This window comes from Psammomys obesus, unplaced genomic scaffold (assembly GCF_907164565.1).
Source record: "Psammomys obesus unplaced genomic scaffold, mPsaObe1.curated_primary_1811, whole genome shotgun sequence".
NCBI lineage: Eukaryota > Metazoa > Chordata > Mammalia > Rodentia > Muridae > Psammomys > Psammomys obesus.
The window spans coordinates 8,329,866-8,343,593 of NW_026596034.1; positions in this window are offsets into that span (position 1 = coordinate 8,329,866).

Genomic DNA, 13,728 nt, shown 5'->3' on the forward strand with positions numbered 1-13,728 from the left:
CCCCCCCCCCCCCCCCCCCCCCCCCCCCCCCCCCCCCCCCCGCGCGCCGGGGTTACAGGTTAATGAAACGCTCGTTTTCCTCAGTCATTTGTTTTGTTTTCCTGCAAAGTTCTGATAAGTAGCTAACCAACGAAGCTTGTAATTACAATCTTACAGAAACCGGGCCGATCTGTATATAAATCTCACCATCCAATTACAAGATGTAATAATTTTGCACTCAAGCTGGTAATGAGGTCTAATACTCGCGCATGCGATAATCCCCTCTGGATGCTGGCTTGATCAGATGTTGGCTTTGTAATTAGACGGGCAGAAAATCATTATTTCATGTTCAAATAGAAAATGAGGTTGGTGGGAAGTTAATTTCTCTCCGCTCTGTGAAGCGTAGACAAGAATTTAATGATTTAATTACAGTTGTAAGCCCTTTCCATGAGACTTAAATTGAGCTGAGAATATTTTTTTTTCCTTTTCTCTCTCTCTCCCCCTCTCTAGCTTTCGCGTTCTCTCTCTCCGCTATTAGCAGCCACCACACGGACTTGCAGATGCGTGGCTTGGCGTAGCACCGGGAGGAATTCACATTTGACTGTGAATCCAGCCTCGGAGCATCCCAGGAGGCGCGGGCCGGGCGCCGCCAGGTCTGCCGGGCAACGCTGGCCGGGCCCTGCAAGCCGCCAGGGCCACGGAGGCTGGCCCTGGGCCGGAGGCGCTCCGGGAAACTTCAGGGCAAACTTTGCAAACTTCTCTCCCGGCGCTCTGGAGGCCGCCGGTCGAAGAGGCTACGACAGCGGCGGCGTGGGCTCCAGGCCGGATTTGAGCACCAGGCCGGATCTGCGCGCCGCCGAAGCCGCCTTGCGGCCCCAAGCAGAGCGCGAGGCTCTCCGGCCGTCCTTCTGCGCTCCAGCGCCTCCCGGACCAGGCCCTCTGCCACTGGCCAGCGTGTGAGGCTCCCGGAGACCCGGCACGGGTGGAAATGGCCCTGAACGCCAGTGGTTTTGTTGCTCTTTTCTTCCTCAGAATCATCCCGTTTCCACCTGCGCCGAGCATTTCCGCTGATCTTTTTTTTTTTCCCCATCCTGTCTATTCCTCACACTTTCTGTATGTTTGATTTCCGCTGCATTTATTTTTCTCTTTCTTTCTTTGACTCCTAATATGTTGTTTGATTCTTTTTATTTTTCCTGGGCGGTTTTCTTAAAGTTCTTTCTTTTCTTTTTCTTTTTCTTTTTTTTACTTCTTTCCCCATTTGTGTCTCTGCCGCCTCCCCCCCCCCCCCGGTTTCATCTTTTTTCTTTTCTCCCTCCCTCTCTTTTACCCCTATCCGTCCTATATTAGTCTTGGTCTATCCCAGGCTCTCCTCTGCTGGTTTATTCTCTCTTCCTCTCCTCTACAGAGTCTGTCCCCTCCCCCGCCCGTGGATCTGCTTCCCCGGCATTCCCTCCTCATCCATCTTGGGAGATGAATATGTCGCCTTATTGGATGCGGAGGCCAGAGCAGGGCAATGGGGCTCGGCCAACGCCGCACATTTTCTTCATGCATATTGAGAATATGGTAATGAGTGCGTTTGCATTGTTGCATGGAAATGATGCGTCTCCTTTTGCGGTGCGGAGTGGGCAAGGTTGGTGTGGACCCAAGAGAGCCCAGTAGTGGGCACCGGGCCTGGTAGCCCTCTTTACCCACCCGGGGATGAGGAGGTGTCCTCTCGGAGGGCCTCCTCCCTCTGCCTGCTCTGGCTTCCACAAAGGTGTCGCTACCCCGGATTAAAGCTAGGAAGGAGAAGGGAAGCCGGCCTCCTTGCTTAGTCCCTGGTCCGCAGGCCTGGGAACCCTTCCTCGGTGTTTAGAGCCCTGCGAAGGAGAGGCTGGCTGTGTTCTCTAATGGCTACGGATTATTTGCGATTCCAGCGACCCTTCAGGATGAAGCACAGCCGCACGTGTGCCTCGCTCCATGTGAATCTCCTTCATCCGGGAGGTGCATGGGCATTCTTGGCCCCAGCAGGCTGAACCCTGACCAGTTGGCTGTCGGGGGACCCACTTCTTTTCTAGACAAGAGCCCAGGGCGATTAGGCTGACCCCGAGTCATCCTGTAATAGAGGAGGCTCTTTCCGGAGGCCAGCCAGGCTCAGGTGAAGGGGCCCAGGGCTTTCAGAAGGGTGGAAGTCTGCTGAGGCAGGTCAGGCTCTGCTTGGGACTGGGAGGAAAGAGATGTTACACTTGTTGGGAGCCAAACATCCAGCAGTCAAACCTCAGAGTTGACCTTACAATGTTTCCCAGCCTCCTTCTGCCTTACTTCCTACCAGAGAAGTCCCTAGCAGGGGCTCCAAGGCTGAAAGGCACCGCAAAAACTTTCCAGCATTCTGCTGCCGCTTCTATGGTTAGGGACTGAAGGTTTTTCCTTAAACCCAGTCCTTTCCGAAACTCAAATGCATCGTTTTGGGATAGTAGTTGATCCTGCCCCTACTTCTGCCAACTGGGGAGTAGCTGTTAGCGGAAAGGAAACAGCTTACAGGAAATCATGCTCTTGAGCCCTGCCCCTTCCTACCTGGGGTTCAAGAGCAGCACCCTGTGTCATTAACAAGCACTGGGGGTGCCATAGTGACTCTTAGAAGACAGGAGAGCATGAAAATAGGATGTTTCTTCCCGGCTCCTCTGATGCTCTAAAATGATATTGAGGGTCTCAAGGGCTGTCTTGGCTTAGGGTTTGCTGGTAGCGTTCATTGTTAAAACCAATGTGAAAATTTTAAGGCAGAACAGCATGCTGAATTATCATTAGCAAACAACCTCATTAAACGTTTTCAGGCAGCATTGCATTTAATGTCCACCATCCCTCACCAGGCAGAAACTGTTGAGAGGCCACACATGACTGTTTCCTGTGCTTTCTGGACACACTTCCAAAAGGAGAGAGGGAACTGAAGTCAGCAAGCCGCGTGGGGAAACTATTTCTCTAATCTGTAGACAAAGTTAGGAGGATGATCCAGCCCTTGAAAAATTGGAAAACCAAGACTTTGGGGACTTGGAAAAGCCTGAACCAATATTTTTAACTATTCTTTGGTTGGAAACTTTAAGGCTTGGGGCAGGGATCTTGGAAGATCACCTCCTGGTTGGATTGAAGGAAAGGGCCAACAGGACACCCAGATGCCCCACCCACAAGCTTGTCACACTTTACCAAGTCCTTAGACTGCGCTGAAGCAAAAGTTAAACTAGTGTCCAGGCTGCACTGTCTTTGCTAAGGTCCTACTTGTGGGAAGTGAAAATTCTATAGTCTTAGACCTAACGATGGGAGTCTGGACAATGTAGAATTTTCAGAAGCTTACTGCATGTGCGTTTCCTCATTTCTACCCACACTGCTTGGAACTTTCAGACTCCTCATGACAAACTGAGATGGTCTCAAACTTTTACCTTTGGGGTTAATCTTAATAGTTACTTCCCCATTGATTGAACTGTCTGAATTATATTTTAAGACCATTCAAATACTTAAAAATCAAGCTTTGCTTGACCATCTGGAATGCTACGATATACAAAACCAGTCAGTCCTTCATGCCTCTCATCCATCTCCCTTTTCTTCCTCTTCCCTTTTCTCCTCCCCCTCTCCATTTCTCCCCTTCTCCACTTTCTTTTCCGCTTCCCTCCTCTCCCCTTTCCTCCCTCCCTCATCTTCTCTCCTTCTCTCCCTTCCTCTCTTCTCCCCTTTCCCCTTCCCCTTCCATTCCCTTTCCACCTCTGCTCTTTTCCCTCCCTTCCTCTCCTCTTTCCTCCCCTGCACACAATTCCGAGAGAAGAGGGTGCTGAAGTCACCCTTCCGATCACCAAGCTGCGTGTCTTGGCTTAGGCTAAACTGGGAAAACTATTTCTCTAATCTGTAGGAAAAGTTGTATGGGTGATCCAACCTTTGCATCCTTCCCTTTCCTCCCTCCCCCTTTTCATTTTCTATTCCCCTTTTCTTTACCCTTTCTACTCCTCCCCTTTATTTCTAGCTACACAGTCCTCCTGTCACAAAGCCACATACTCAGCCCCCTCCACACTCCTTTCTGGGGGTAGTCTCCTGGAGCCCTCTGTAGCTCAGCCCCCAGCTCACAGGCTTCTCGGAGGAACCTCTAGATAGTAGGTTTCATAGTCACTCTTGGCATCTATGAAAAAGAATGAGATCAGCTGGTGGACAGTCCTCCCCATGAAAAAAAAGCCACAGGGATCGCAGAGGCAGGAAAGCCGAGAGCCTATTCTTGCCTTGCCCTCCCTGCTTTGCTGAGGGTGCTTTCCCCAGTTGGGATATGGTTGCTGTTCGATTGGTTGAGAGTTGCTTTCTGGAACTCCAAGGGATGGGTGGCGCTGTCCTTTTGCAAGGTGGCCACAGAGTTGTAGCAGGGCTAATTTTTGAGCTTCTAGGAGTCTCAAAAGGCTAGTGCCCAGTAGGAACGATGGAGCCAGGCTCTCCCAAGGCCCTCTTAGCCGAGGCCTGTCTTGGTCTCATGAACCATCTTAGAGAAGAGTTCTGTTTTTTGCTTATATTAGGTTAAATAAAGTGTGTGATTGGCCTGGTAAAGCAGATTGGTGATAGAGCAAATGTCTACTGTGCATAGACTCTGCATACACCTTATACCATAAGCCAACACACACGCATACACAAACACACACACAATTTTACCTTTTCTTACCTTTTAAAATATGGTTGCTAGCCTGGGTATAGTCACACCTCCATATAACCACAGTACCTACATGACAGATACAGGAGGATGGCTGAGTTTGAGGCCAGCCAATCTATAGATAGTGAGTTTTCAGGTAACAGAGGTTACAGTATGAAGTCTTGTCTTTGATACCAAACCAAAACCAAAATGCACAAAATATAAATTAAATATGAAAAATCCCAAATGTAGTTATGAGTTTAAAATTGCGTTTTTGGCTCACACTAGATGGCTGTTGTGTAGTGTTCTGAAAAAAGGCAGGGCATGCGCAATGGGCCCACGGTGGGGCAGAGCATCAAATGCTTGTGTTCTTTCCTCGAACCTGGAGAGCTAACTGGGAAACACCGATGAACTCAGAAGACATGAGTATGTGTATAGAACATGGAAGTATGTGGATAGATCAGCAATCTGAGAGGCAAAGTGAATTTAGGAGATGCGACTTTTGCTCAAGGCCTCCTTTCTGAATCTTGATTCCAATACTTCCTCAGACCCCTGAGGAAGAAGGCAGGCAGGCCCACACTTTCTGCTCCACAAACTCATCTCCCCATAACATGTAACTGTCAGCACGAGGGACTTCATCCTGGGCATGGCTTCCTAGGTCTCCTGGTCTCCTGACTGTTGGCACAAAGGCTATGTGAGTGTGTTGTCAAGGAGAGACTCATCCTCCAAGCCTACAGCTTGCAGGTGACCCTCAAGAGCCATGCTAATTCATTGGTTAAGCTGGACTTTTGACCATTGACCATGGAAGTCCCATGGCGATGGCACAATGCTCACTCTTGATGGGTGTGGTCATTCTGTATGGCTTTGTAATTCTATGTAGATTTAGTTATCCACCTGCCAAGCTGGGCTGAAGCTGGCTGCAACAACAAATAGCCCTCAGATCCTAACGGGAGCCATCCTCCCTCTGCATGAGGGAGGCTATGACTCCAGTCCACACAAAGCCATTCATTGTATGTCTTGTGAGAGAAGGAGGGTGGCCTGAATGCTGGCTGTGGATGCTTCTGCTTGGATGTGAACGAAGCTCCTTCTGCTCATACTTCATTGGGTCAAAGCCGCCATGGGGACCATGTTTGAAGTACAGGGGATATCTGACTTCCTTCAGGGAGGATCAGCCTTGCGTACACCTGTGTGTCATCCCGGTCCCTTCGACTCTAGTTCCAGTTGCTGCGTAGAAAGGGTGGTGGCAGGTCCAAGCTGATGTCGCCGCTCCATCCTCTGTCTTCCTGTGCCAGCAGACCCTCACAGGTGCATCCCATGCAGAAGCAGAACAGGCGGTGGCAACAAAGGAAGGAAGCAGCCAGATAATTGTCACCCTTCACTCTTGGGGCCAGGTTTTCAGAGATTTGAGCCACAGGTGCCTGGGAAGATCTCAGTAGAGGGGACATCCAGTAGCAATATTCAACCAGTGTGGCTTTCCTGTGCTCCGGCTCACTTCCTGGGGACCATTTCCCCATAAACCCTGGCTCAGCAACCTTTGCTGCAGGATCCACTGCTGAGCCCCACAGGGAATCAGTCAGGGAACAGCAACTCTGTCACCGTTGCCCTTATTTAAAGCACTGTCGCTGTTGACTCAATATGAAATCTCAACCTCCACCTCTCTCCTCTCTTCCCCAACCAACTTCCCTCTCTCCTTCCCTTCTTCCCCCCTTCCTTCTTTTCCTTCCTTCTTTTGGGTGCTGGGGACCCAACTCAGAGCCTCATGGAAGCACTCTACCAGTGAGCTACATTGCCTAGCCTTGGCTTGTTGAAAAGCCAATCATTTGAGTCTGAGCCCCCCCTCCCCGTGAGGCTGGATTGAGAAAGGAGTGGCGTTGTTGTGACTTCAGGGTAGAAAAGAGGCTACTGGGGGTGAGAGGGCATCAGGCAGGAAGGGTGGGTGGTGAAAAAGGTGGAGGGAAAATTTGTTTAAAATATGCTGTAGTGAAGCGTGATTCTTCAGAAGGTACTTGAAAGCAAACAAAAATGATGGCATCCATGCTCACTTTCTGACCTTTACTATCCGAGGGCTTCTTTAAACTTTGAGCTTTTAAGGCTATATTACAGGGACTATTGTTTAGCGGTCTCCCCCCCCCCCCCCACACACACACAGAGAAGGAGGAACGAAGGGAGGGAGATTCGGTGTCATTCCTCCTCAGGCCCATCCGCCTTATTTTGTTTAGTCTTTTGTTTTGTTTTGTTTTTTGAGACAGAATTTTTAGCCTGGAGCTTGGTAGGGTAGCTGCCCAGTGAACTCAGAGATCCATTTGTCTCGACTTCCTAAACACTGGGCGATTAGAAGCATGTACCAACACACCCAGCTCTTTATTCCCTGGGATCTGAGGATTGCCCTCAGTCCTTTGCTTGGATGCCCAGCACTTTCCTGGCTAAGCCACATCCCCAGTCCCTATAAATCTGTCTTATTAAAACTGGGATCACGCTCACTTTTTTTTTTCTCTCTCTCTTTCTTTCTTTTGAGACAGTGTTCCTTTGTGTAGCCTTGGCTGTCCTGGACTCGCTTTGTAGACCAGGCTGGCCTCGAACTCACAGAGATTCGCTTACCTCTGCCTCCCTGAATGCTGGGATTTCAGGGGTGCATCACTGCACCTGGCACCACTTTTCTGTCTAAAGGGTTACTCGTTCCTTGTGCTTCTCTTTCTCTGTATTATTCCAAGTCTCAGAATTGGCTTCTGATGGAGCAGTTCGAGGCTAACCCTGCGTGTGGGTTGTGGAGAGAGCGTCTGGCTTCCTGGGCTGATGTTTTGGGTTACATGGATAGCCAGTAGCAATATGGGGTGGTCCACATGGGAGTCACAGAGGCCTATCCCTGACATGTGGGTTCCTGGGCGGGTGGGGTGGTGCATGCCTATAAGCCCAGTGGGCTGGGAAGCTGTCTTTGGGTTTGAGGTGACTGTGGCCTCTGCTGCTCACTTCACGGGAAGTTCCTGAGAGCTAACAGCCGGAGACTCCAGCTAAGTCTTACCCGGCTACATTCCTGACTCACAGAGACTGACATAAGTGCTCCTGTGAAGGTAGTAGTCGATCAGAGTCCCTAAAACTTCATTGATTTTTTACAAATAAAGTTTTTGCTTGTTTGTTTGTTGATTGGTTTTGTTTTTGGCTTTTTTGAGACAGGGTTTCTCTGTGTAGCCCTGGCTGTTGTGGAATTAGCTCTGTAGACCAGGCTGGCCTCGAACTCACAGAGATCCTCCTGCCTCTCCCTCCCAAGCGCTGGGATCAAAGGCATGCGCTGCCACCACCCAACTGTAAATATAAAGTTTTATTGGAAGCTAGCCATACCCACTGGTGAGTGTTTTTATTGCCCCAGCTGTTTTTATACAGACCTGAGCGGCAGTAGCTGCTGCTGGTGTATAAAGAGACTATCCAGTCCACAAACTTGAAAATTTGCTACATAGCTCTTGGAGGGAAAAGTTGTTAATCATTGAAGACTAAAGCTAGAACAATGGCTCCCCTTACGCCTTCGGGACAGAGTTCCCCATTTTATTTGAGTTCATTGTGATCGGCATTAAGGGGCATGAGATCTGCTCTAAATGCTCATGCCACTGAGTCTTTGCCGGTTGCCCCAGGGCACATGCCTCACCTCTTGCTATCTGTTCCTCAATCCAGACTTGGAATGTGGAAGAAGGAGGACAAATCATTGCTGTCTTTGTCTGTCCTGATCCAGGCTTCTCACCCCAACCATAAACCATACAAGGTCGTGCTTGCTGGTGGTACAATTGGGTTAGATGGCTCTGTTGAAGGATCACTCCTCTTGGGGGTGGGCAGGGGACAAGGAGGCTGCTACAAGGTGTGAGAACTGGTCATGGCCTCTGATTCTCTAAGGACATTCCGCCCTAACCCAGTAGTAGGCTCTTGCCCAGGTCTCCTGATTTGAATTCCAGAAGCATGTCTTAGCAGCTGTGTGACCTTTAGCACAGTGCAGTTCTCTGCCTCAGTTTCCTCTTCTGTGACAATGATGCATTCTACCTTCCAGCATTCTAGTGAGCTGCTGTAACAAGGGCTGGGCACAACGCCTGCTCCTCACAACTACTCACAAGTGGCACAGCATTCAGATTCCTAGGTTCAAGCTACACATTCAGAGGGTAAGGCGATGGTAAGAGATACATGGTGTGGGTTGGCTATCCCTGATTAGGTCCTGAATTCATCTGCTGATTGAGCATCAACAGGGTTCTAGGCTCTGCATTCAGCGTTTTGGCTGGGTAGCTGCTAGGTCCTGGGCCTCTGTAGTAGATCCTGTGTGCCTCCATGGGCCTGGCTTCCTGGCATTATGACCTGTTGTGCTGGTTGGTTTTGCTCAACCTGACATAAACCTAGACATATCTGGGAAAAATAAATCTCTAAGAAAATGTCTCCATCAGATTGGCTTATAGAAAGCCTATGGAGGCATTTTCTTTACTAATGATTGACATGGAAGGGGATCTTCCCACTGTTTATGTTGCCACCCTGGGCAGAAAGCAGGCTGAGCAAACTATGAGGAGCAAGCTGGTGAGCAGTGCTTCTCTATGGCCTCTTCAGTTCCTGCCTCCAGGTTCCTGCCCTGCTTGAGTTCCTGCCTTGGCTTCTCTCAATGATGAGCTATGTTGTGGAACTATAAACCACAGAAACCCTTTCCTTCCCAAATTGCCCTTGGTCATGAAGTTTTACTGAAGCATTGGAAAGCAAACCAAAGCACCCGTGCACTGTCCCTTAGCCTGAATGTTTCCTGCACTTGGCTTACTTTTCTGTGCACCATCATGAAGGCTTCCAATACATCTTGAAAAGGGGATCCAGATCCCATTTTGCGCCTGTCTAGGGGATGCAATCCCTAGCTGAGGTGGATCTAGCCAGCTGTGTGGCAGATGCACTATCGTAATTTATAACTAGGATCTTAGTTAGGGTCTCTATGGCTGCGATGAAGCATCGTGACCAAGAGGAACTTGGGGAGCCAAAGGTTTATTTCATCTTCCATCTTGTTGTCTATCATCCGGGGAAGTCAAGTCAGGAACTCAAGGCGGGAACAGATTCAAGACCATAGAGGAGTGCTGCTTGTTGGCTTGTTCCTTGCGGCTTGCCCAGCTCACTCTCTTAGAGCTAGGCCCTGCCACCTTAGCCATTAAATGAGAAAAAAAAGTATCACATGCTTGTTCATGGATCAATCAGGGAGGACATTTTCTCAGTATAGTTTCCTTCTTCCTGAATGACTCCAGAATGTGTCAAGTTCTAGCCCACACACAGGGTCATATGTCTGGTGGGGGTTGAGCTTTCATGTGGCTCATCTGGATAGAAGCAGCCGAGGAGACCTGTTCAAAGCAGCAAAGGCACCTTTAAAATACAAAGAAGAAGGACAAGCCCAGGACAAAGTCCCACAATGCATATGTTTAACAGAATGTAGGCAGTTTGTTTTTTGATTTTGATTTTTTTTTCTGCAAGAGTCTAAGGTTTTGAATTTTTAAAGAGTTCTGGAATCTTTGGGAAATACCACTTTAAGCACTGGTGACGGTTTGCCATATTTCCAGCTGTTTCAAACCAGTAGACAAGTCAAGTTGCCCAGTAGGCACAGGCTAGCATGCTGGGACATGTGTGGGCTTTGCACCGTCTCCTTTTCCATGGTTCCTTGCAACCTTGAGAAAAACAAAAACAAAAACAGAATGCTAAAGCTAGGCTCTTACAGAATTATGCCAACCCATGACATCTACATTCAAGGACTTTCTCCTGAAAAACTTAATTGGTGGCTTTCTTCCTCTCCTCTCACATCCCATTTGTCCCTCTCTAGAGCACCATCATAGGAACCTTGGTATCTTTCTGTTGCTAAGCCCAGCTTTTGATGGGGAAGGGCAGTCTCAGTGGCTCATGGGCACCAATGAACATCCTTTTCACTATCACGTGTCTTCCACATGCCACCAAGACTCGGTGTAGGCTGTGAGCCAGGGCAAGAGAATGTTGTCGCTTCCCAGCTCTGGATCTTACTCTTTGAGGATGGCTGAACAAGTGACTTGGCCTCTCCACATCTCAGATTCTCCATGTGGAAAACACTATAAGGAGAGTTAGTTGATAGATACCTGTAACATGCTAATAATAGGTAATTAGGTGTTCAGCAAGTGTGTAAGTAATGTATTTTTAAAAGCGTCTTTCCGTTATTATTATATATGGATATAGAAGTGTCTTCGTCATCATGCTCCCACTCCTAAAAGATAATAGGCACGTAGCACTCACTGTGTGTCAGGTGTGGTTTTAAACTCCTCACAAATATTACCTCAGTTAAACCTCAAACAACACAAAGAAAAGCAGGGACGGTCGCTTCTTCTGTTTCACAGACAGCAACAAGCAAAGCAAAGCAAAGCAAAACAGAACAACCAAAGCACAGAGCTGTTAAATCACTGACTTGAAGTCACATGGCTAAAAGTGTCAGGCTTCACCCTCAGGAAGGTGGAGAGTCTGCAGTTTAACCACTGCGCATTGCTAATGTATGGAATTCATGTTTTGCAGGACATTCAGGGTTTTTTCTTTTCCAGGAAAGTTTAAGATTTCCTATTTAACAATCTTTCTGTAAATGAACTGTACATACCCAAAGCATGTACATGAATATTTGCACAAACAGAACCCATGTGACCAGACAAAGGGAGGTAGTGTCCCTGGGTAGCCCCTGCTCTCCTTTCCTTCACCTTCTCACCCCACAGCCCAGTTTTGCAGTTGGTGGACGTGGAGCTGTATGGCACATTGTTTTGCATTTGTCATCTGTGGCTCAACATTGTGCGTGCATGTCTGTGTGCGTGCGTGCGTGCGTGTGTGCGTGTGTGTGTGTGTGTGTGAGATCTCCTTGCATGGTGGCAGGAGCTGGAGCCTGCTCACTCCTGCTGCCCCACAGTGCTCTGCTTGCAGTGTTTACCCTGGATGGGCGGGCCTCTGGGAACTTTCTCTAGTGCTGGTGAACACATCCTGCCTCATGACTTTCGGTGGTCGTGTCAGCTGACCCTGGGACTCATGCTGTGTTTAGCATCTGTAGATATGGCCCCGAAGTTAATGGGACATTGAATACTACTACTGGGACATGAAACAGAACTTGAGCATTTCTCAAGCTAAGTTCTCTTTCTGACCATCCAAGGAAAGTAGCACAAGTTACTTGGCCCAGGAGAAGGCAGGCCCATGAAGAAACCACCAGGGGTTCATCTTTGGGGTCTGCTTAAGCACTCCACTTTTATTTCATTTCAGTAGGCTGTCCCGTTCCTTCAAAGAGAGCTGAGAGCTCAGATTATGGGGTTCTTCAACTTGTGACTGAGCCTTGAGGCAAAGAACTCAGCTCAAATCAGAGCAAAACTGTTCTCTCCTGGTAAGAATGAGTCTAGCTTCTAAAGAGCCAGAGTTCTCTGTCTGAGGTCAAGGGTCAATCCACTTGGTGACCAAAACCAGAAAAAGCATTTTGAGTACTACCAGCCAGGTGAGAGACCAGCCAGCCCCTGCTCTTTCTGAGCCTACAAACTCTCCAAGGGCCACACAAGAATGAGCCAATGTTATCTCCAGAATGTGATGAAGAACTGGAAAGGTGCAAGTAGGGCTTGTAGCTGCTGCTGCGGGTGCCTAGGTAGGGTGCCATGGGTGCCCATTTATTGACTTGGAAATCAAGCAAGGTTGGCCCCAGGGGTGGAGGGGCCTGCACAGTTGCTTTGATGCTTGCCTGTGGCTGCCTTAGGAGCTTTAGTTTTTGGGTTGATAGAGCTGTAGGACACAGCATGATTCTGGTTAGTTCTGTTGGGAAGTTGAAGATGGAAGGATCCGCTATCTCATCTGGGATGAGGGAAAAAGAAATTGTACTATAGAACATCCCCGGTGATGATATAATGACAGATTCAATTTCCTTTTAGTTCTTGCCTCCTTCTTTGTTCTCTGTCTGCAACTTAAAAGTTCTGAACCTGGTTCTGAAGCACACCAGAGACTTTGCTTTCCATGGGGTTTTACAAGGAGTGGAAGTCTTGTGGTGTGGGCCCTAGTGATTAATGACAGCAGGGCTTTCTCCATTGTGCAAACCAGAGGAAGGAAGGAAGAACACTTAACAGAAGAGGGTGTTCACATGCTGGGCCCTTGCACTTCAAATCCCTTTGAGGGGGAAGTTGAATCTTTCAGTCCAGGCCCCAGCTGGGTTGGCTCTGGTGAGCTGGATGGGGCTATGACCTGGGTCAGGTCATCAAGCTGTGACCCTGGGTCATCTGGGCTGTGCTTTGATGATCTGTCAGCACATCAGCCAAGGCCCAGGGAACTGCTGCTGAGGGCCGGAGATGTAATCTACCAGGTCCACATCCTACATCTTTCACTACTATTTCCAAGAGGGAAGAAAGACCAACCTAAACCCCCAAAGATAGTGGTCCTTTCCAGGAAATTGTCAGCAATGGATGGATGTGTTTAATGAGCACAGACATGGCCATGCTGTGTGGCTGTTTGAAGACAGGGCTGGATATTTTCCCTTCATGTTTAGATCTTTAGTTAGGAGATGGAGGGCGGGACATTTTGAACAGACAGCTCTGCTTTCGTGTCTCTCTGTGGGTCGACTAGTTCTACAGGGCTCTTGAGGGGTGTGTGGCTCTGGGGGGCATTGAGCCCCTCTACCTCTGTGGTAACCCACTCATTGTTACTCCTGTTGGCTTTGCTTCCTTTCCTTACTTGATGTCATGGTTTGGGGGATTCTTCCATCTTCCCCCAAGCAAGCTTGCTGCACCCAAGATCTCTTTACAGAGTCTGCTTTGGGAGTCTGAACCCAGACGTGGACTTAATAACTCAGATCTGCACATAGTTCCAGGCCCCACCAGACCACCCCTTAGCCAGTTTATTTAAAATCCCAAAGTCACATCTGTTGTCACTCTTTGGAGGCTGAGTCTCACTGTCCAGCACGGGTCTTGCTATGAGGACCAGGTAGGCCTGTAACTTGTGGAAATTCTCCCATTGCTACCTTCCACAGAACGGTACTTTCTCAGACCCTCAAAGTCTGGTCTGAGAACCTCGGAGGCCACCATGAGGTAGTACCTCAGGTAGTTTTCTGAATTCTTGCTGAGGCAGAAGAGGGAGCCATCGATTGGTCTGCTTTTGAGTGTGAA